The sequence below is a fragment of the Ornithodoros turicata genome, chromosome 3 (assembly GCF_037126465.1).
Source record: "Ornithodoros turicata isolate Travis chromosome 3, ASM3712646v1, whole genome shotgun sequence".
In the NCBI taxonomy this organism is placed as follows: domain Eukaryota; kingdom Metazoa; phylum Arthropoda; class Arachnida; order Ixodida; family Argasidae; genus Ornithodoros; species Ornithodoros turicata.
In genome coordinates, this window is record NC_088203.1 from 56,298,948 (window position 1) to 56,324,078 (window position 25,131).

At 46.2% G+C, this 25,131-nt stretch overlaps 1 long non-coding RNA gene across 1 annotated transcript in view; it reads left to right on the plus strand.

Annotated features, from left to right (window-relative positions):
• LOC135387117 (uncharacterized) overlaps positions 1 to 23,543 on the plus strand; it is a 142,663-nt gene extending 119,120 nt beyond the window's left edge. The window contains exon 6 of the long non-coding RNA XR_010420867.1: positions 23,517 to 23,543. This is a non-coding gene — a long non-coding RNA (uncharacterized LOC135387117). The remainder of the gene's footprint in view (positions 1 to 23,516) is intronic.
• Positions 23,544 to 25,131: the final 1,588 nt, after the last annotated feature.

The window sequence follows — 25,131 nt, forward strand, 5'->3', positions numbered from 1 at the left end:
AATCATGATGACTATTGGTACATGAATGCATTGTGAGGTCGAGGACTATTTTAAAGTAGCTTTAAGTACTCTAAAGGACTATAGATAAGGAACGTTGATTATTCGCTCAAGGTAGCAGCACCCTGACAGCGGCGACGTACACAGCGTGATATACAGTAAAATTTTTCGACAATTCCCACACATTCCTGCAGGCAACACAAATCATACAACAAACACGAAAAGCATTCCGCAGTAACTCACCTATCTGAGCATAGACCGCTGCTCGGTCCAGGTTGTGCCTTGTCGTCATCCATGCTACGGAGAACGCTATCGGTTCGAGTGACAGACAGGGACTACAACCATCGTCACCAAACTTACCGATGGCCGGAAAGAACATCACATCGTCATATCTTAACTTTAAAGCTTGTGGTGGCATGTCCTTGATCCCGTGTAATCACCGGTAATAAAGCGCTGTAAACCGTCGTACAAGCGGCTTTGGAACAAAGGGTTGGGGAATGTATGGGTGGCAACAACACGCGGGGTGCATGAAGCCATAACAAGCCAGGAATTCAACGTAGATTACGTAATCCTGTGAGATTGGAATGTTGTAAGCCGTTCAACAGCAAAAACGCTTCGCAACCTGTATTGTAAGCAAATGCCGCAACTTTAGTTTACAGCTTTATACTCAGTGATTTCTGCGCTCCGCTGTTCCCATTTTTTCTTGTCTCCAGGTCTTCTGGTGTCCGTCGTCTAAATTCATGACAGCTAAACTGGCAAAAGTTATGGTAATTTCACCGCTATAAATGACGCCCAGTCATCTCAAGATACTCTTAAGGGATTGTGTGTTATCCTCCTTATCACCCTAATGTGTTGTGCAAGTTGCATATTTCTGGTGGCAAGCGGAGTCCTGTTGTCCTCAGATGTTGGGTGGGCACTACATCTGCAGTGGAGCCAGCAAAATTGCAACACGCATTGCATTTCCTGTGAAGCGTGTTTTTATTGGCGCAGGCTCTCCTCAGACTAAATATCTATCCTTGGCAGAAACCGGCTCATCGGTCCGTTGTCTATTGTTCGCTTAGTAGGTCACCGTTCCCTTCAAGTTCTGCTGCGATTCAGTTGGCAAGAGTGGTCCATGTGGTTGCCGCCTTACTTGCCTCACAACGCGTGCGTACTTTTCCGCGATGGAAAAAAATTATTACTTGAGTTTACGGAAAAGTACCCTGGAGATTTTTTTTATTTGTACCAGGCAAGACGACGTATCGAATGGCACCATCGCCACGTTTCTACCCCGACCTCCTCCTGACGAAATTTCGCGTCGAAAACAGCAGTTTTTGTAAAAATTCCCAACTTTGCGATTTTTTGCTGCAACCTGCTTTTGCTTTTGGTGCTCAATATTTCGAGCTGATTTTTTTAGCGTTTGTTTATGGGCGCATATACTATTCCCAAAAAAATTTCGAAGGAGGTATTCGTTTATTTACCCTTCTAAAAAAATTCGTGAAGTTTGAAAAAATTCGCAAATTTCAGTCGTAAGTCGCGGATCGATCGCTTCGGGTTTGGCGACCAAAATGTGTAATGTATGACAAAACGGACTCTTAGTTCTCAGATGAGACCATTCCCGACACGATCCGCGCTTTGGTAAGTTCGCAGAACGTTAAAGCATTGGTGGTTTCCGACAGATAGCCAAATTGCGAGCGCCCGTCCCGTCAACACTGTGCACTTTTTCATCTGGGGACATTCGTTTCGTCGCTTTGTGACCCATAAGGAATCACCCAAAAAATCCTCATCCAAATCCGGGGGGGGGGGGGGGTCCAGCAGCACCTCTGGATCACTTGGCGTCACGCCAGCCAGCGCGCTGAGCACCTGCAGGCTAGCCACAGCCCTTGGCAGGAACCCCATGTCCATAAGCCAATACATTACTATCAGCGTTTTCGCGGCTTCAACTATCCCTGTGGCGTTAACAGTGACGTCCTCAAAGCAGATGGAAGACTCCAATGATTCAGAAATTTGCCCTGATGTACATATGGTAGGGTACACGTGATCCTTTCCTCCCTGAAAGTAAATACCATGCAGTTAATGTCTAAAGCTGGATCCATCTACACTTGCAGTATACATTTCTGTGGCAACCCGCAATGCTGTGATGCTTTATGAATGTGCATGATTAACAGACTATCACAGTAATTGATACCAATGTGAAACATACCATTTGGATCCTCCCGAGAATCAAATGCTGCGAAGAACTTTTTCATCTGCTTCTTTTTCTTTGCTATTCCCAGAACTGTCGCGCTGACCCTTGCAATTGCTATGTGTCCTTTATGTTGATGCCAGTCATGAGCTCGAATTCAAACATTATCTGGGAGAAAGAAAGACAAGTACTTTGAACCCTGCATGTAGTTCGGTAGATGTAATTGCGTCCACATGTAGAAAGCTTTCTTCCTCATGTACTTACTACCTTAGGATCATGGAAGGCAGGATACATTGCGAAGACATCTGCTACTGATGGACACCCTGTGAGCCATATACGTCTGTCATCGAACGTGTACTTCAGGCTGTGCATCAGCACATCTGAGGACGTATCAGGTTTCTGTAGTTCGTCCCTCATTATTCTAACGTGTTCGGAGGCCTCATGTTTGTCAGCTGCCTCGCCGCTGTTTGAAACCTATGGAGTACAGAATTTCAGTAGTTAAAGTACCGTAAAATGCTGGAATGAGCTGTTAGCAGTACACTAAGGCAATGGCATGGCTTCCTTTTTTAAGTATTAATTAGTATTCTTTTCGGTTTATTTATTGTTCGTGTACTAACTGGAAGTAAGTGGGAGTGAACCGTCATTACAGTGTGCAGTTTTCATGCCCCCGAGCGCACATATGAAACACTTTGACAAGAATGTGTTCTGTTTACTGTGTCCTCATACTTGTACGGATATGAACTGAAAATCTCGCACCGAACCAGCTGATTTGACTTTGATTTGATAATTTGTCTACTGTTTCCTTTCTATTTTCACTTCCAAGCTGTTTTCAGTACCAGTTTCCATTGTTGAAGCAATATTTGATGTCTGTTTTCAGTAAGTTTTATATGAATAGGTGATGTTCCTAGTTTGTTACCCATAACAAATGCCACATTTTTCTCCAGAAACACTTGTGTAATCCATTTCATTGCATGTTTTATGAACTTCTATACAAACACATTGTTTCAATTCCCTTGTATATGTGCAGGATGTGTTGCTGCATGTTCCATTTCAATACATGTAGAGTGTGCCAATGGGCGCGTTAAGCAGGCCCCCGAGCGCCATAACCCGGGTTTTCAAGGGAGCATACCATTGGTGCCTCTACTTAATGGTGTTTGTGAGCCTATCCGGAAGCCGAGCGTCAGTGCCGCTGAGCGCGCGCCGCCTATCGAGCTTTCTTTTGTCGTCTGCTTTTAAGTAAACATAGCAGTAGACCATAGCAGTCCTCTATAATTGTATAACTATTTACCGCCGACATCCGATGATTCCGGAAACAGAAAGAGCATGGATGGTTGCTACGTGTTCCAACGGTTGCGCCATTTCGAAAGGCAGTACACCGGAACATGCGTCACGCTCCGGAACTGGCCGCGCTCTTCCCCAGCGTTCACCGGCTCCGAAGAAGGGGTGCGCAGGGCGCATCAGGGAACGTGCACCGGAAGTCACTTTGGAGGTGTTAAGTGATCCCCTGAAAGAGGGAATGTTCCCGGAGCACGAACCTAACGCGCCCAATGCTATGAATGTTCTGTTCTGAGTGTTCTGTTCTGCTATGAATGAATGAATCTGTTATCACTGTGTTTATTCAAATAACAACTGCTGCAGTGCTTCAGGAAAATTTTCTGATTTTTACTTTGAGCCCATTGCCCGGCTCACGAGTATAGTACCCTTTTTTTGCATTGTTCATAGGACACATATCTCCCTTTCGTGTACAGCTGACCCAACCTTCAGCAGCTCTGAAATGAGGGCATATTTTGCAAAATGAAGCAAGGCAGGAAGAAGGTTCGTCTGCCAAAATTTACTGTTAAAAAAATCAGTTCCACATGTGTGGATCTTGCACTGTTTCCATCATTTGTCCAAACAACAAAGTTGCACCACTGAGCTCCAGTTACAGCCATTTGTCCTTGCACCAAGTAGTGGTAAGAGTGGTCCCTTCTTAGTTGTACCTGACCATTTACGAGTGTGCAACAGAAGTTTTTGTCACAAAACGCTTCAATCGGTGTCACTCCGATTTTCGAGAATGGGCACTTAACTTCCAGCAGCCCCACCTCGGAAACATCTCTGACAATGAGGTCAGGGGATGCTGCAAGGAAGGGGTACGTGGGATGTACATGCAGCCCTGTCACTTCAACAGAAATGTCTTTGTCATAAGCACCCGTTCACAGTATGCGTCCACCGCAGCTGCTTCATTTCTTCTGCTGTAGGCTATGGCTTCGAAATACGCTGACTGCTTGGGGTACAACACACCCTTTACAAGCCCGTTAGGCATCCGATGTGGTGTTGCGTAAATACTTCCACACTTCGTCAACAGTTACGTTCCGACAACACGAAATATCGTGTCCCCATCCGAGCTCGTGAAAGCTGAAGGGGACGCACTCCTCGTGAATCATCACAAGCGAAAAAAAAAAAAAAGACGACGACGACGGAATGAGTTAGCAGCAGCGGCAAAAGACAACATGTACACTTATGGCGAATTCCACTGGTCGATCTGGAGCAGCTTTTCTTGCTCCACGGGGCAGAAAACGTGTTTCACTGGTCGCTTCGGATCGGATTCGTGTGTTTCGCTGGTCTTCAAGGTTCAACCAGCTCCGCGACAGAGCACTCTTTCTTGCTCCGCCGCAGTACCTCGGATTCGATCGGAACCCCAACAAAGCACTGCCGCCACTTCCGCTTTTTCGCAGGTCGCGAACTGAGCAAAACCGAGCGACCAACTTGTGTCTGATTTTTCCTTCTTCGCAATTTGGGTGATAACATTGTGTACATTTACAGCATGCGGATTAGGCGGTTCAAATCTATCAAGTAGCTTTGCGTGGCGTATTACAGAGAAAGCCCAGGATTCTCTACCTGTCTGCTGCAGTCCCACTTGGTGAGCAGCGATAAAGGTAGGAAGGGACATAGTCGCTGGCCATGTCTCCTGTCTATGTTGGTATCCGGCTTTCTCTTCAACTGCCCACGAGTTGGAGATAGCGAATTTGGGGAACCAAACAACCACCACATTCTGACTATGGCTGGACACACAGTACATGCTGCACAGCGGCGCATTAACGCTATGATTTCACGTGTCATGCGCCTCACCTCATTCTGAGTGTGCGTGCCTGTTTAAGAATAGTGGAACACAAAACAAATAAATAAACAATAAAATACACATACACTCACGCATACACGTAATAATGGAATGACGATGGAATGCGAAGTTCACGGAATGTGTGAGCGTTTTCAAGTGCACTGGAAAATGAGTGAACACGAAGTAATCTTGTTCTTCCGTACTGTTTTTGCACTAATGAAACGCATCAATGGTTCATTAAGGAGGTTGAAGAGGTTGGAAAAAGTAAGCCCACTTCGCATATGTAACCACAAAGGTCAGAATGGAAGAACAACAGGCGCCTGCGAGAGATTTGTTCTGTTCCCGCGGACAGCCTCTGCTTTCGACAATGCATTTTGGAACAATGTACAGGGTGACCTCTTTTATTCCATACATATTTTTATATTATTAACTAATACTAAGCGATTTTTTTTACTTAGGGTGCACACGCCACCGCGGAAGACATGACACAGGGCGAGCACGTAAGCACAGTTCGTTAATTACCTTTCTGAGTAGCGTTCTCTGTTTCTTCGTTTTTTTTTCGTTTGTAATAATGCGACATAGTCGATTGCAGCCAGGCTTCAGGAACTTGATTATAGTGTAAGATCCTCCCGTGCGGGTCTAGAGCACTGCACGGGCCCGGGCTTACCCGAAAGTCCGTGGGCCGGTCCGGTCCGCGCTTGGTGTTTTTTAGGCGGGCCGGGCTCGGGCTCCAGCCACCGGGCCCGGGCCCGGTACGGGCTTGACAACGCCAGACATGGTCGGACGTGTACGCGAACTTATTTCACGAGACTGGACACCTGAATTTTGACATTACTTTTTTTCCCCATTGGGTATAGGATATCAGGTATTCGCATCTGAGAACTATCACTTTCTTACATGTGATCATGCTGATTTCGTGAATTGTTCTTGATTTCACGCGTGCACTCACACACATTTGAGGACGATTGGTGTGGGGTCCTGCACGAGCGTCAGTTAGGTTAGGTGTTGAGACATATTTCGTTCTCGTGAGGGTCCGGCACGAGGGTCGGATAGGTTAGGTGTTCTGACATATATTTCGTTGCCGTGAGAAATCCAGAAAGCAGTAGACGTATTCGCAGACAGATCCGATATGCTGCTCCTCGACGCAACAAGTAATGCCGCTGAGACCTACATGAGCATGGTGGCGCGTACAGTCGGTGGCAAACGCGTTGACTATGCAAAGGGTAAAAGTTACGGTAACAGATGTCGCGTCGCAGCTCTTGCATACAACATGAGAGGTGCGAGATGGCACGACTTCTATCTGCGCAAGTTCGTCGCGAAAAGTCCATCATCCGCTCTGAAGAAACTAATAACATCAAGACAAAAGCGCAACGAACGAAAATGCAAAAGAGCGTTGCAGTTCGACAGGGCTCCAATATCGAGAACACCCAAATTCGCAAGCACCGTTGGGGACAAGGGCTATGGAGGACAATCTCAAAAGTCAGATCTGGACAGGACAATTTTTATTGAGAAAGTCATAGACTTTGTGCGTGGCATACAGATGACCAGCCAGGAAGCTGACAGTCTGCAGAAGTCTACACTAGAACAGAACAAGTCTGATCTATGGCACTCACAAAGAAAGATGAGGACACCATCAACCTCAATACATAGTATATGTCGCCCACATAGAAAAACATTCAAGCACTCTTCTTTAGTGAAGGCCATAATGTATCCCAAGTCGTTCCGCAGCAAAGATTGTCAGTACGGCATCGACCACGAGGAAGACGCAGCATCAGCATTCCAAGCCAGATACCCGAACGTTGAAGTGAAAAAATGTGGCCTTTTCGTCGACCCTGATATACCTTACGTATGCACCACTCCTGACCGCCTTATCGACAACAACGGAATCCTCGAAATAAAATGCCCTGCAACAGCACAGAATTACATGACCATCGCAGAAACCGCTCGCAACCATTCCATCGGCGTAAAAATATCGAAAGACGGCAGCTTATATCTTCCAGAATCACACAAGTACTTCTATCAAATACAAGCTCAGCTAAACATTGCGAAGAGGAGCTACTGCAAACTCGCAGTGTGGTCGCCGACGGACCTGCAAGTTGTAACCATCGAGAGGAACCTTGCGTTCTGGCAAAAAATATTGCCTAACATTAAGAACTTTTATGTAGGATATATGATTCCTGAGCTAGTTGATCCACGAGTCACGAGACACATGGAACTACGGGATAAAGCAGTGGACATAAGCGAACTAGACGAACTTTTTAAATTCTGTGGCAACTTCATGATCCTGGCAAGCTGCATAATAATGTTATTCGCGTGCAGCGAGTGTAGATATCGTGTGTGTATACAGTCAGTCTAGCCTATACGTATTTGGTGTACTGTACTTAAAATACTGTCTTTTAAATTCAATTAGCGGTATTTTGGCACTCTACTTGATACGTTTTGTTTTGTGTATTTGTACGCTATTTAAAATGGATTTCATGGTATTTTGTACTCAATAACCTAATTACATATTTTGGATCTCCCTCTCAAACTTTCTGTGTCTCGTCTTTCATTATCTTGCTTGTTCAGTGGAAATTTCCTGAGTCCCTAGGGCTTGACCCGGACATTGGCCCTTCATGGAAGCCTCCATTTAGAGATCTTGACCCTGACCTCGCCGGGCAGGGACCTGCTAGAAGTTTGCTTTGTTTTGGTCACATATACTTAGTGGAGTTATGTGGTACCTCTTTGTCATCTTTTTGGGACTTGTCTTTAAACGAGTTCTATCACACAGCGGCGGCTAGCGTATTGCGCGGGGTTTAGGTGATTCATGTCACATAGCAGCGAGTTGCCGCATTGACCAGTGACTTTTTGCGTTCAAGGATAAATAGTATCTTAATTGTATTTCAAATACCATTTGAAGTATTTTACTCTATCTTAATTACTTCGATTTTCGTGTACTTATACTCTATCTTAATTACAATCTAACGTTAGTATTTATTGTATTTACTTAAATACATTTTCGAGTACATTGTACACGTCTGACTCAGTCTGCATGCAATGCAATCTAATGCATGCACAACTTTATACGCTCCTGTTGGTGAGCGCATTGCGGGAGCAATCGGACTGTGCGTGGCTGGCGCTTCCCTTTCATTCTTTTTGTAATAAATATATCCGCCCTCACCCATCCCCCAATCGAAATGTTGTGCAAATCACACCATGGAGATAGGGTGACGGCAGGAATATCCCCATGACTTGCCTGCGTCTGTTATTTCACGTATCATAATCGCACAATTCAGCATAAGTTCACGGCCGAAAATATGATGTGCTGCACCATCGGTGCAAGCACGCGAATAACTGTGGATGAAGCCGTGTGGTTGGTCTCACACAAATCCTGTAGCTAGACCTGGAAAAACTCAACGGACATCCATAACAAGCAAGGCGCAAGCAAGATCAACCGTCGTCTTATATGCCCAGTGTCAACAACTTTAGCTGGATTTTTTTGTACCTCTTGTACTTACGGTCACCCGCATGCATGTTATTTGCGCTCACCTGTGTGTACGTGGTGCAACTAAGCAGAAATGAATAACACTTGTCTATGCAGATGAACAGTCCATTTGATTGGCTTTAATTTTGTCCTCTGACAACTAGTACAGATCGCACCGACACTTAGGAATGACCCAGAGTACATAGAAATGGACTTAGGAACGAAGAGAAGCACATGAACGATAAAATTCCATAAACAGATGGTCTGATTTATGACGAACAGAACCTGCTGCTGTATATAACACAGCCGCACACGGCGTTCGAAAAGTCCTCATTAGTGGAATGCTACACAATAATAATGGTACACAATTCACGCGTCTTTCCGACACACTTGTTCAAAATCAAGGCAGGTCTTCTCGTTCTCAAGCCACATTTCACGGCGATCCTTCCCGTAGCGGCCGCTTAGTTACATCCTCGACACCTCATCACCCACACATCGACTTGTGTTGGTTGCATGACATGTCAGCACATCTTGACCATGCCAGATTCAGGTATGAATACTGAAAAATATATCGCTCCATATTTGGGCTGAAGCATACACTGGGTCGTGAACCACTGTAATAAATCAAGCGCACTCCCGAAAACATCACGCAACTGACACACAGAAAGTACAAGTCGTACCTTCTCTTCAACACCTATTTGTATCGTGCATTACGCCACGATTACGCCAATTTATGTCCTACTGATTGCAGCCGAGGTCGCAGTAACAGGCCATGCGTGAGGAATATCGATGCACGACGCTGACGCCGGATAGAGCAGGCAAAGTCATTCACCATGATAAGACGCGCCGTTCTGGCCCGTCGCCAAGGCAGGTTGAAACAACAACCTCACGCAGTGCACGTAGCCACGTAGCCGTTTGCCTTCCCTCTCGCTCTCGCACCTCCCATCTCGATGTATCCCCTCTCCCGGAGCGGAAGCCCACTGGGGGCAGCACAATGCAGCCTATGCTAGCAGACGACAAATGTCCACACATTTGTCCCGTTCATCTTGAATAATACGAATGTTAACGTTGCAACTTAGCTTGTACTGTCATCAGGGGACACAGATGCACGTCCTGACATATTTTTCAGGCGTTTATTTCGTCGCTGAAAGGTCTGAGGAAGTAATTTCTGCTGCTCCCATAGGACTCCATGTATTCGCATTCACAGAAACAAAAAATCGTCTAAATTCGCCTATTTGCTGTATTCAGATAAAAAATATGTCAGGACGTGCAGAATTTGCCAATGTATTACCAGCTCGGCGTACTGCTCCATTACTGCAGTAGTTTTCGAGATGAACTTCCCAAAGCAATGCCCATAGAGAATACATTGGGTTGATTCCGCCTTAAGCGACGGCAGTTCTTCGAGCAGCAGCTCATGTAGCTCAAAGGATAGCGACAGTGACGACGAGACAACGCAAAAGATGTACGAAATGTTATACAGACGTGCGTTTGCTCCACTTCCGTGCAAGCGTCCAAAGGTCGCAGGATACTTTGACAACGTAGTGCACCGGTACTCTGATGAAGAGGTACGTGGGTAAAACCGCTAGTAATTTCCTTCTCATGCATATGTGCATAGTTATAGTTCCGCAGGAATTTTCGTGTTTCAAGAGCCGTGGCAGATGATCTCATCAACGGCTTCGGTGCGTCGCCTATGTGCCCCAGTAACGATCATGGCGGTTCGCCAGCAAGTACAGCCGAAGAACATGTGCTTAATTTTTTTATTTTTTTTGGTAAGCATCTTTCATGCGTCCTCTGTCATTCTCCTTTGTTACAGTTGCAACCAGAAGATGACTTGTGTCTGTTTTTTCGCACGTAAAATTGCTTCATATTGAACTAGAGTGCACAAAGAAGGTCTGAAGAACTAGACAGGATAAAGCGCACTATGAATCAATACTAATGACAGTTGATAATCAATACCAACTAGCCAAGCGGCCTAGGGTAGCCAGTCCAACTTCGTCGTGACTTACGTCTCCATTTTTTCTTCCACATCACATCACATCAAATAGTCCAGTTCCTTATTCTTATGTGAAACTGCATTTTACAAAGTAATGTTTAAAAATTGTTTGTTGCTACTTCATTACTTTTTTCTTTTTTCAGCCCTTCACTTCTCCCTTTCTGCTTCTTTCTCAGCTCGTCTCTTTGCCTTTTGCTCCTCAATTTCTGTAATTGTGTCAAAAAACATATTCCTGTCATGCATCCGTGCTGTACTTTGTCGGCTTCTCCTCTTCTCTGCACTCGAAATGTTTGTCGGTGCTGGGCTTACAGACCCGTGGGCAGATGTGTCAGTGGTTGTAGTCTGTGATGGCAATTCTGATGAGGATGGTCCTTTGCTTTTTTGGGACACCACACCACTGGCGTCACGCACTACATCTGGCTCAAGGCTATCATCGAGACTTCTTATTTTGTCCAGTTCATCCTGGTAGGGGACATGCTGTGGAGAATGGCCAGAAGTGTTGCGCTGCAGCAGTCCTCTGGTCCTCTGACTGTTCCTAGCCTTGCCTTGATAACTTCTGACACCTTGTTAAACATTGCCTTCTTGTTCTTGAATCTTTTAAGTGGCCCCACTTGAGGGAAATATAATGCGTACTGGTCAAGGAGAATTTTTGTTTCTCGTTCTGACCACTCACAGCCTCGAGCTGAAAGGTGAGAAATGGGAAAAGGTTGTTTCGGTACAGCTTCCTTCTCTCTTTTTTTTTAATTCTGCATAATTGCAACTGAATGAAATACACAGTCAGCTACAGTCTTCTTTGGTTTTGTGTGAAAAATAGTATATGCAGTGAGAAGGAAATATTCACCACGTGTTTCTCCGGGTTGTCTTAAGGTGTCGCCTGAAACTGCAGCGGACGGCTCAGGTGAGGAAATGGCAACATCGCCTGCGTCTAATTGAAAGCGAGACACCTTGTGAGCAGCTTTCCATAATAGATAGATACATTTCACTGAAAGTACGAATAAATTTACGTGTCTCCGACGAAGTGATTTCGTGTCGGAATCCATCCAAAAGGTCCGCTGCTAATCCATCATCTGGAAAAAAAAAAGAATGCACACGTTTTCTACGCAGCAGCAACAGTACCCCTGATGCAATTTACTTGCCAGCATTTTGACACCAATACTGACGAATTGATACGCGTCGAGGACAACTCCAACGTGAGGAGATAATTTCAAGAAAACCATAAATGAGCGTCCTTCGTATAACTATGAGAACAAGTGATTAGAGCCACGCATGAAATTTTCGACGCAGCCCAACAAAAATATATCAGTCGAACCTCGATATAACGAAACCCACGGGGACAGCAGTTTCTTTCGTTGTATCGAACATTTCGTTGTACCGAATTGAAGGTCACGGATTGCGACCTTTGCGAGGGCGCGCGCTGTACATAAGCGTCGATAACTCCCGCTACGACGCGGAAAAGTTTTGCGTGAAAAATGACAACAACTACAAATACAGCGCCAAAGTGCACCTACGGTATTTTATTCTTGCGTGAAATAGCCGGTTATACGCGTCTGCGTCGTGCCTAGAAGACGCGGTGTCACGCATTGTTCGTACGCCGCCCTCCGCAGCTTTCTCCATATCGTGTTGCGATCTCCCGCACACCTTCTACGTCTATGACAGTGCGTTTTCCCGTAAGGCTCTCCGTTGCTACGGCATGTTTGTCCCCGTCAAAAAAATCATCTAGGCTGATTTCGTCACTTACGCCGCCACGCGAACGAAGCGTTCCCACGCGTGCGATGGCGCCTTGCGTCTTGTGCTCTTTTTACTTTGCTGCAACCGGACAGTTCAAAACAAGCGCGAAAAGGAGAAGGAGAAGCCTCGGAAGAAAATCCCTAACCTTCCAATGACTCAGACTTCCTTTTGTAGGCACCAGATTCCTCCCAACCCTAATCGCGCGCGCCATCTTTCGTCGCGGGAACAGGACGCTGCTTGCGCCCTTTGTTTTCATGACCCTAAAGTCGGCTTTGGAGTCATAAACCTTATCTTGTTCTTTCGATTATCGAGGCGGCGGCTGAAAAGTGTTTCGTTGTAGCGGGAGTTAAAATACATTGATCTCTATGGCCCTCTGCCGGGGAATCCAAATTATTTCGCTCTATCGCGAATTTCGTTATATCGCGTTTCGTTGTAACGAGGTTTGACTGCAATTTAATACAGTCGACCCCCGTTTATCCGGACGATGCCGTTCCCGGCGAAATCGTCCGGATACCGGGGCATCCGGATAAATGAAACGACCGAATAGAGACGTCCTACAGAGCAAGGTTTAATTAAAACACAGAAATCTCGTAAATGACAGCTGTTACATAGTAGTGTAGGCACTCGATTCCTGCAAACTTTTGCTAATTGCATAGAGGTGAGCCACGCTGTTGCGCTGCTCGAAGAATGTCAGTGCGGTCGCAAAGTGTCAATGTCCGAGCCTTGTTTCTCACTGGCGTCATCGGCACCGTCTAGCTGCACATGATCGGAGACAACAGCAGCAATCACACCGTCATCAGTCACAGCTGCACACGCGTCATCATCCTTATCGACGTCAACGTAGTCAGAAACCGCAGCATCATCTACGGCAGTCGCAGTGAGTTTCTGCATCAGGAATCCCAGCTCAACGGGCCGTAAGCAGCAGGCCCTCGGGTTGGAGTTTTCCCCTCTAGAACCGGACAGTTGCTCGAGATATTTCCAAATGACTCGACTGGTCAACGTGACGCACACAAATAGAAAAGGGGGTCATCGTGCACGGTTGTCTCCCCTACGGAGGAATGTAGGTCCCTGACGTGTGACGGGAATAACCCCAAAACAGCGAAAAGGGTGACGAAGTGGGGTCAGCTCTCCTCTTACTCACGGTAGTCCGGATAACTGAAGCTGGATTACAAGAATTTTCGACTTTCGTTCCCTGGAATTCTTGTCCGAGTCCGGAAGCTGAAGTCCGGATAAACGAGAACAAAATACATGGAGGAAAATCTGTTCCCGTGCCTTTTGTCCGGATACCGCGGGATCCGGATAAATGAAGTCCGGATAAACGGGGGTCGACTGTATATAATTTAATTTATTTTTAAATATCTAATTTTCTTTCGTGCACAGTTGTAGCGTTCATCATGTACGGCGTTCCCTTTCAATTTACGCCATAACTCGTGATGCGAAGTGCAAACTTACCATGCTCGGAACTATGCGTGCTGCTAATTAGCTCCAAGAGGCGATGCACAGCTGGAGTAACCTGCTTTTCCATGCTTTCCCAAGTACACGGGGCGATACGGTACTTTCAAAAACGCGGGCGGATCGGCGTCCGTGCGGTGCGTGCACTTTCTCGAAACCGGATGTGAGCGATGGCTTCTTTCAGCTTCCGGTATGCTCCGGATCAATTTCCACTGGCAGATTCTGGGTTCGCCGGTTTGCGCCCACTGCGTCGGATTTCGTTGCTCTCCCGCGGATTCGCGTGCTGGCTCCAGATCGACCAGTGGAATTTACCATAAGATTCCGTGGCGGCTGTTTTCAGCCTATTAGCCTCGATAGCAGCCGCGCTTCGAATTACGCTGCCGATTACTAGACGGCCCAGTATTTTCCACAAATGGTGGATTCGCCTCCCACGGGCAGCTTTTTTGTCAATTTTGTCAACACGTCAAAGCTGTCATCATCGTCATCCACTGGTGAAGATTCGTTTGGTACATTGGATATGGTCCTGAAAACGTAGTAAACGCATAAATATACAAGGTCCTTTTAAGTGTATCCCTCTGTCAAGGCACACTGTACCTACTAGTGTGCGGTGTGAGTGAACCGAAGATTTCTGTTTGATTCAATCCGATTCAGCCTTAATTGGGATGAATCTGGTTCAGTTCAACCTGATTATACTCAACAACAACAACTTCACTGTGAGATGAATGGGGAGTTTCATCGCCAGGGGTGATATGTACCCCATTGCTGGTGGTGATGCGGGAAATGAAATAATGAGCCCCTTCACAATAAGGATCGAAGTCATATGGTATCCAGAAAGGTTAAGAGAGTGTTGAGCAAAATATAACCAAATATTTATCCCCCGATGTTGCTGAGAAATAGAACCTCAAAAAGTATGGCCCTAGTATGTATAGGGTGTTTCACCTAACGTGCACAAAACTACGCATTGCTGATGAAGGCCCAATAAGGCCGAAACAGCTGTCCAATGCTGGTGTGGCGACGTTTGGGACTTATAAACATATGTTCAACGTGCAGCCAAAGAGCCTATGCTATTTTTCTTCAAGTATATTTAAATATGTATTTTTCGGAAAATTATGAGGTAAACCTTCAGTACCTCTCTGAGCACCTTTACCGATAATTCTCGAAAAAAATAATTTTTTCCGATTTCTCTCTGAAATTTGTGAAGTCACCCCCGCGTTTTTTTTTCTTTTTTTTTTTGAAAAACAGAAAGCTCGCCTGAAATTTACCCCATGGCATTGTACAATATAGCCCTTGCTACTTGGCGAAAGCCGTCGTTCCGAGGCGCGCAATTTTCCGGCAAAGGTGCAGTATTCTCCATATACATGTAGATAATGCAAGGCAAAGCGTGCACCCCCTCTTTTCCAGGAAATGGACGCTGCGGACTCTGCGGTTCTTCAGAGGTTCATGTTACGACGTCAGTTAATAATCATGACTACGTTATGTCTAAAGAGCCACACTTTTCACAGTGACTTTGGAGTTTTTTTTTCTTGTTGTGGAGGGGGCGACCCCCCTTTCCCCCTCTCGGTACACTCATGGCCCCCGCTCCATGAGTCCCAGCACAAACTAAATTTAGCAAATTCCTGCGACCACATACAGCTAAGTGGTAGCGAGAGTGAATGAATCACACAATGACGTAGCGTTCCGGTTTCTAGAGTCATACCCATAATTCCTGAATCGTTATCTCTACAGCAACACAAATAGCGTGTTGGACTTCGTTTCTATAGGGACCGAGTAACGTGTAGGCGGCGCCGCTGCGCACCCCGCGCCCAGCGCCATCTACGGCGGTCTCGACGCAGGTGTCGGGAGCTCTCTAGAATTGCAGCTTGGCGATTCCCCGCGAAATGATCCCACATTTTTACGATTTTTTTTAGCAGTCCCTAATAGTGCAAAGCGACACACCACGAAACATTTCTTCCCAAATCTCAATGTGGCGGGTGCTACACACGAGCAAAGTTCACAGCGCAGGCGAAAACCGTGCCTGGCGTGAACGGCAACTGCGGCTCATAGAAAGCACCTAGAACTGTGCGGTTTTCTTTTGCGTATAGAGGGAACTATGCTCAACACAGCATCCAACTCCCGGTTGTCGTGCTGTAATCGGTGCAGGTATACAAAGACCGGAAGTTTCGCAATTTTCCTCCTACTTCGCGATTTTTTTTTGTGGAAAATCAAACCATTAAATTTTAATGAATATTTGTTCCTGCCAAGGCCTCAAGAAATACTTCAACAGGAAAAATCGCCAGACACGTATCTTTCATAGTCATTGCAGGAAAAAAAGAGGAAGTATGCGATTTTTCCAAGAGAGAGAGAGAAAAATACATGATGACGATGATATGGGGATGACTTTCGCTCATTGAGCAGAATGCTACCCCCTCCCCCCATTTTTCCGAAATTCGCTACAATCGAGCGTAAAACACGCAATGAAGAGGTCGGAAGAGACGCCTGAAACCAACGCAGTTTTATAGAACGAGCCTTCCACTACAACATATTAAAAAATCTCGAGGGTGTTTTTTCGTATACGGGAGAAAATATTTTTTTTTTTTTTGTAACAGAGGGTATTACGACCACAGTGACCCACGTTGCGTGTGTCCAGTGGGGTGCTATATTTGTTTCTTGTGCTCCTGTTTTAATTCTTTTTATTTTAAATTTTTCTCTGGTTGGGTTGGGTTTTAATGAGCAAGCAATATGCTGTGGCACAGACTTCTGCAAGGTTACCATAGCCTTTGCTTCTGTAGCATAACACGCGTATTGCAATCCTGGGTGGTTAAGTTTATGGCATTGTTTCCGGTGTGCACGGTGCCGGCAACGGAGATTGGGGATTAGCGGTGATGGGCAGGTCTCAGTAATACTTTTTGTCGTGTGAGCTAAAGCCCTGCGCGGATGAGCTTTTTCACATCCGCATCCTATCCGAAAAATCCGCGTCTCCCACGGCACCCAGCAGTAGTTCAGTTTCTATATGCTCGATATATCAGGCCAGTTTTCTAGGAAATGAACGTTATTTCCCGTCAGCACAAAACAGCAAAAAAAAAAAAAAAAAGAGAGAGAGAGAGAGAGAGAGAAAAAAAGGGGGGGGGGGCAACAAAAAAAGCTGTCACCAAACTTCATCCACGCGGGCGACTTCCTCTCTTTCGTTCCGACAGTGAAAACCCCGGAGCGGCATAGCTTTTGTAGCGAGGACAGGTCCTGAGCGTCCATGATGCTACCAAAGGATACACGACAGCAAGTACAGGTTTAGCTTCCACGAAAGATTATACGGCACCAAGCACAGCAACACATTTTGCACCAAACGGGGTAAGTAGAGTTTATTGCAAGTGAAACGCAAGATCGGCGCCGAACGCGCACCTCGACTCGAGACGCCAGAGCCAGAGATCTCTCTCAGATGCGCGAGCGGCTTTCGTACACCTTGTACTCTATCTTCTGTACCTAGTGTGAAGCAAACTGATGGCGCAATCTCGCGGTTTATCCGAGTCTGACCCGCTCCTGATCCGATGCCATCCACGTCCGATCCAAGATCACGCGATTGCCAAGGCTTCCTCGTGCTAAACAGCGACGGACGCCCTCCCGACGCTGTTCTCGGGCGTCCCGCGTGGGGGCGCGCCTATCGCAGCGAAACACGCCGGCTCGGTCCCTATACCTTACCACGTAATGACTTAACATTCGTTATAGGTCTCATAAGCCCCTCGTACAGTGCTTTCCGCCAGTTGCGCCCGCAAAGCTGCTACAACTGAAAATGCAATATGCAACTGAAATGCAAGCACGCTGCAGCTGTTTAGTGCGACAGTTCGTGCACCAGCAAACCACAGCAATAGGAAAAACCAACTTGAACACCCAAGCGGGATATGCTGCTGTCACTCACGCTTCTCGCTTAGCTTTCTCGTATGGTTTGTCGGGGAAACGGTACGACATTACTGTAGGAATCTGACCCCTCCTGTTCTTCAAGGTGTTAGAGCAGTTTACAATACAATTGTATTGTGTAGCCATATAGCCTGAGTTGCTTATGCGCCATTAAAACTGAATCATCATCATCATCATCGTCATGTATGTGTACCCGACTTTCTTTTCTTTGGTAGAGATGCCATCGCAGTACAGGGGAACGGCATAAAATACGACACACACGATCGAATGGTACTGCAGCTGTACAACAGAGGCCCGATCTGCGCTGTGGTCGCCGGACGAAACGTTAGTGGAACAGGCCTGCAGAGTTTAACGCGCAAGTTTCCGACAAGTAGACTTGAAATTTAAGTTTAAAAATTAGAAGAGAAATGACACGCGTTGTGTATACATGGTCTCCCAGAAAATGTGTCATTGAATAATAATAATAAAACTACGTCACCTAGAGTCACGCAGTCAACGACATTTGGTCTTACTAGGTTTTTAACTACCTCCTGATGAATCTCATCTAACTTGAGCTTTGTTATGCTAATTATTACGAACTGAACTCGAAAATTTGCAAAGTGGACGTCGCTTTTCTACCCCATCATCAATGTGAAGCGCGCGCCGAATTTACTCAAGTTCATGTTAAATGACAGGAACATTGAGGAGCTATCGCATCGGAAAAAATAGGTGAAGATTATGCTTTTCGGAGCCTCATACTGTTAGAAAAAAAAAGTGTACATTAACTCCCCAAGAGGAGTAAATCGCTTCTCCCACAGCAAACCCCTTTTTATTACAATTTTCACTCCTCCAATGAGGAGTATTTTTTTACTCCGTCTGTGATGGAGTAAATTTGGAACTCCGTGGCTTGAAGGGCAGTATAGCCAGAACATTAAAAAGGTACATATATATTCTTCGTACGGTAATTTTCGTACCCCCAAATGGCACAATTTGGCAAATGGCACTATGGCGGGGTATTTTATTACAGACATTTCTATGAGTTAGGAACGGAAGTTTTTTCAGAAGTCATTTTTCGTTGGGTTGATCGTCATGTCCGCCATGCAGGACGCAGAATTTCAGAAACTCCATGCATTTCACTTCGGCCCAAGTTTCGCTCAGCCCTGCGAAGGCGTGCTCGAGAAATGTCATCTTATGGGATCCCAGTGGGTACTCTATGCGGAACACCCAAAATGCTGCAAATATGTAGCACACATGCACCGCTGACAAGTGAGGACGCTACAAATAGGTCGTGTTTGTCCACGAAAACCATCACCTCCTCGTCTTGCATAACGGCACAAGTCGTCAAATGGAACGTCCTGCATGATCCAGAAAGACAAAAATAGACACAAGTTTTCCTCAGCCATGTTTGTCATTCATTATCATTGCAAGAGGGCATACGGAGCAAATACTGCCAGAAGGTGTTAGCTGTAAGCTTGGGGGGAGAAGTAGTGGCACACCTCCAGACTTGTCCAAATTTGTCCAAACTTGACCAAATTTGTCGTCCGTCCTTCGTGCTCCGTGTCTCTCGGCCCCTTCCCATGAGTCTCTATCAGTTTGCCTGGACCTTCTCCCTTCTTTCCGAAGTGCGGGTGATCGGAGATTATGAAAACACAAGAAAAAACGCCGGTTTTAGTGCCACCTATCACCAACGGTTCCCAAAAACAGTCGAGGGTCTGCGTCTTAATTTAGGACGTTCAGAAGCTTAGCAAAGACAAGAAAAGTATAGAATTCGTAACGCGTTTTTTGTAGCCATAGCGCAATTGGTGCCCATTCTTGGGAAGGAGTGATGGTCGGAGATTACGGAAAGAAGAGAAAAGACAACAACACAGCCAGCGAGGGACTGCAATAATACTTTGAGTCACACGTGGTCGTAGGTCATGCAGGTCAAATCCGCACGCATTGCCCCACACGCAGTGCCGAAATGTGCTCCCCCGCGCTGAAGAAAAGGAACGAGTAACGTCAGTAACGAGTTACCATTTTTTTAACTGATTCCGTTACTATTAGTATTTTAAAAAAAGTAACTGAATCGTTACTTCGTTACCAAAAAAAAGTAACCTTTACCATACCAAGTAAGGAGTTACTTGTAACGAGTTAGGCACAACTCTGCACACCTCCATGCAATATTTGCTTCCCAGTTCCTATGCCTATCTACAACGAGCAGGAATGGTAGACTTGGTAGACGAAATGGTAGACGAAAAAAGTAACCCGGCTGAACTTTCTTTGCACGGATACCAACGCTGCTGTACGAGTACGAGGGGTGTTCAAGTCAAACCGGGACTTTTCATTTCTCGCAAAAGTAAAATGAACTTACAGGCGAGAAATTAGTTTTATTTTTCAACGTAATCTCCAGCTGCATTAATGCATTTGTCCCGGCGTTTCACGAGGGCTTAGATGCCAGCAGCGTAGAAATCCTTACCGACGCGTAGCAGCCATGATCGGACCGCATTTTTGACCTCGTCGTTGCAGCTGAAGTGGCGGCCCCCAAGGAACGCTTTCAGTGGCCCGAAGAGATGGAAATCGCTGGTTGCGAGGTCTGGACTGTAAGGGGGATGTGGCAGCAACTCCCAGCCAAGTTCCTGTAAGGTGCGTGTCGTGAGATGCGCGCTATGCGGGCGTGCATTGTCCTGTAGCAGGAGGACTCTTTTGGTGATGAGGCCCGGCTTTCCGAGACTGGAGGTGTTCATGAATGATAGTGTTCAACATTCCCACAGAAAGGTCCGTCTTTCGATCCAGTTCGAGACATGTTATCAGTCGGTCGTTGAGGATCAGGCGCTCCACAAGTTGAATGAGTTCTCAGGAACTATGACACAGGGCTCTGAACCGCCCCGGCCCGGATCGTCCTGCACTGATGTACGGCAGTCTCGGAACCGTTTGCACCACTCAAACGCTTTGGTGCGGCTAAGTGTATCGTGGCCATACTGAGCTTGAAGTCTTCTGTGAATTTCAGATGACTTTACGCCTTCATTCACGAGAAGCTTCATGACAATTCGCTGTTCGATGTGCGTGTCTTCTGTTTTGCACAAACTGTGGGCCACTACGTGGTGAACGCGGAGGCCTGTCACGTGTGAAAATGACCAAAAAAGTAGCGCGAGCCATTTGTACACTCAGGAGATAGAAAGTCCCGGTTTAACTTGAACGCCCCTCGTATATGCCGCTGTACTCAACACCCACTGTATCTCCTTCTGTAAGCAGTGTTTATGTCTGACGTGTAAGAGGGAAGCTTACTCTTCTTTCCCAACAAGTTTGGTACAGTGTGTTATGTCATCACATGCCTCATGGACCGTTTAGCCCAGCTTTCGAGGCATGGCGCTTGATCTCAGGGCACCAATTTCGTTCCCATCCTGTACTATGCGGTCTGACAAACCGACAAATGAGTATGCCCTGTTTTCGTGATCTCCACGTCTTTATCATAGAATATGCATAGACAGTGCAGGTATAATCACGGAACAGATATACAAGTACAAGGTATATAAAATAAATTAACATAAGCGCTCTCGTCAGACAGTGCTTACGTTCAATGCTCTGAAGGCACTGCTTATTAGCCAGATCTTCATTGTGGGTCTCCTGGCCTCAGCATTTCCTGCTTTGTTGTATACAAGACGCCATTGACAAGTCCTTCAGGCTTTACACAGTGCAGAATTCTTTTGAAGTTTGAGGTTGCCAGACGGCCAGTTCTTTGTAGTGCGCATACTAGAATGTCGGCTTTGGCCGAGTCTTTTGGCAAGAACTTCATTCTTTTCAACGCCTGTTACTGGCACTAGGTGGTCCAAGTATTCCGTTAATATAGACATGCATTTCATAGAATGCAAGTCTTCCATATCCGAAACTGCGCTGACATTGGGTGGATGTGCTGGTTTCCTGCTGCTGCTATTCCACAGTATGTCCGGAGCTTCTTCAGCTATTTTTCTTGTAAAATCTCGAATGCTTGATTATTCCAGTGATGGAAATGAGGTGTCACTCTTAGCTGGAGTTTCGCAGGTACTAGCTTGTGTGACGGCTCGCTGCCGACGCGTGAGTCCACGCTGAGAGGAAGCACACGACATACCAGATTTTGTGGTACACACATTTAATATGATCACGGAGCTGGATCACTGATCGTCGTCTTTTCCCTGTTGGTGGTGCCTTGTCTTGGGAGTTGCTGTAGTGACCGCTGCCTTGTATCTTGAAGCTCCTCCCTCCCCCCGTTTCGGTGCTCGACCCTTGTTCTTTCTTCAGGAGCTTTGGCACAACTGCCTCCTCCCTCGGATAATGCTCGAGACCAAACGGAAGAAACGGACTTTCGACTGTAGGGGCTGGACTGGCGCTCTCTCATAGCGTCAAGGCTGTTAATCACCATTCCAAATCGTGGGATTCATTTCATTTGAGACGCGTGGCTCACTTGAAAACGGACCGTACTAGTAGCCGATCATACGTATGGTCTCCCTTGCTTCATGGTTACAGCAGGCGAGATACAATTTGACAGTCAACTCTGGTCAAACTAAGAAATCACTCAGTAATCAGACAGAACTCATAAAATACATTACAAGCCAGGCCTAGTATTTCAGCTTCATAATACTCTTCATCACTTTTTTTTTTTCTTTGAACAGTTTCCCTTCTTTGTGCAACATGACTTCTTTGTGCCCTCTTCCTCCTCTGGGACCCAGTATAGACCATTTGATGGGTGCTGTCGAAATCTGTGTCACTTTTTGGGTGAAAGTCACGAATAAGTGGCACAGGCAGAATCGGCCGGACACCGCCCTGAACGTAGGAAACGTAAGCATGCAACGCGCTCCCGAAAACTATGGTGGCTGGAAGATTGGTGTGCCGGTCGGAGAGGCGAGAGCGTGCTGTTTTGGAAGAAATGCATAGACGGCGTTGTTTGTCAGAGGTATGGTACATATGCTGGCATGGTGGGCTAAAAGATACCGCGCTATACTATCCCAGGCGTATATTCGCCGTTGTTTGCCAAAGGTTTGCCTGTTGAAATTTACAAATCATTGCAAGAAATACGCATACGCTACATGTGAACAGGGTCCTCGTAGTGTGTGTGGGATACTCAAGCCGACGGTTGCAGACGACGCAGCCTTGGTTGTGTCTACTAGCGCAGCGCCGCTGCCTGAGCTGCCAGCGAACAACTAATTTCTGTCCACTAGAGCAGCGCGCTGAGCTAGTAGACAACTTGCTGCGACAGCGCTGCTCCCGCTGTGCTGCGCGGGCAGCAGGTCGAAAGCTGCTGAGCCGCTGCTGTCCTTCTGAGTGACGTCATAGTAGTAGATGACGATTCTCGTTTGCAGTTCGTACTTTGAGAATGGCGTACAGCTCGACCGTCTAAATGTTTAATTTCTATACGCACTCCAGAGGGATTGCTGATCAGCGCATCTATTGGCCAGAACAGTTTTGTTCAGTGACGCTACGAAGGAGTACGTCATGTATTTTGCGCGGAATCCTGGTGCATCGCAGCGGCCATCTCCAACTAATTCAATGGAGTGCCTTCTCAGCTCTGTCAGCAACTGGTGCTGCTGCTTCGTCCACACCTTTATCATGGAATACATTTTTATTGTGATTGCTATGATATGCAGTACTGCAAATTTGCAAGATGAGCAAACACCCCTTAGAGAACAGTCATCTCACAACACAAACAGAAACATCTATCAAGGTGGCATATGAAGTGTGTACACACGATATACCCATACTTTGTCTCAGCTGATTTATAAACTGTAGCTTACCTTTTCAATAGGGGGAAGAAGGAAACCCCTCTGGTAGTTAAAGAGAATCCTGTCACACGTCACCTACAGGTAATGACAGTGCTTAGGTTAATTTATTTCATATACTTTGTATATCTGTTCCATGATTATACCTACACTGCCATGTGCCGAAGCGGCCGAGCACTTTGACTGGACTTGGTCCAGTGAATAGGATGGCAGCTGACAGCAGAAGGTTCCCAACTGCTTTTCCATTTATGGTTGGCTGGCTGGTTCATGCACGATGGTTCATTGGAACAAATGCAGTTGACTGTCAGAAATGTTCCTTCTGAACTGAAGGTTGTCCTAGCTGGAGTGTAGCACGTTTGACATAGTTGAAAGAGCAGGAGCAGACAGCTCTCAAAGACTCTGTACTTTTTTTCCCTTGTCAAGTGGAACTGTAATGTCTTCTGGTGTGGTGCTGAGGCGAGAAAGCATCCTGTTTCGGGAAAGTCATGCGCAAAATGCATTATTAGACAGTACAAGATAACAAATGACCCGTGGATATGGATGCAGATGTAAAATTTTCATTTGACAGAGACAACTAGCACCAGAACTCGTAGCTTTTCTGTTGCTAATGTTGTTGACTGCTTTTTGTTGTAACATACTCTTTGATTACAGGCTGAGCCTATAAATAAGATGTTATGAAATAACATAGACACTTACCTCGCATAAATGAGCCATATTGGTTTGAAAGCGTTTCGACCAGTCTCGGCCGTCGCACGGAATGCCGCAACGTGGAGCCCGGTTCCGCGTCCTTTTGCGTTGTTATATCGGACTTAAGGAAAACGTCCGTTAAAATTCCTGCTTTTTCTTCTTTTTTTACAGTGTGGACAGAAATGCCATTCATCGCCACTCAGCATATCTCGCAGCAGTTCTTTATCTCGCAGCAGCATATCTCGCAGCAGCCCAGTGCAGCATTCACAAAGGAACGCCTGCTTACACGTCCCTGCTGCTGTGGTGGTAACTTGAGCTGTTACATAATTTTCGATTTTAGCCATCAGAGTGCATGTCTGCTAGTGCGGTAACGACCAGAGTTGCCACATTCTCGCTCCCTTTTTTAGTGATGACCAATACAGCTAGGAAACTTCCGCAACTTACTGGCCGCTGAACCTCGGTTCTCCATCAATCGCTGCGTTTTCTATACTCCCTTTTCGTGGCCCGGCCAGTTGCCCCATCGCTCTCTTTTCCCGGGTTTTACATTGCTTTTCGTTTTTTAAATATTCTTTTGTGGGCGTTACCTTGAAATAGGGCACCGGAAGGATGCAGGTGAGACCCTCACACGAAAACATGTGGCCCAACGTTTTCCCGACAAGTCCTCGTGGGTCCCTCTGCACTGCAACTTCGCGCAGGGCATGTCGTTTGAAGTTACAGCTGCCTCAATCGGGAAAACCATTGCATTTCTCAGAGAAGTCAATCCCCAGCGTCACAAACCTATATGGCATGTATCCCAATTCACCACGTCATGTTGATAGGGGATGAACCGCCCGTATCTTGATAGTGTCTTCTGTTTTCCTTCGAGACGTTAATCTTTCTCATCTAAAGTCAACAGACGAGGAAGGACGAGGCGTATGCACCTGCTTAGGGCTAACCCTAAAGAGGGCTGACTAC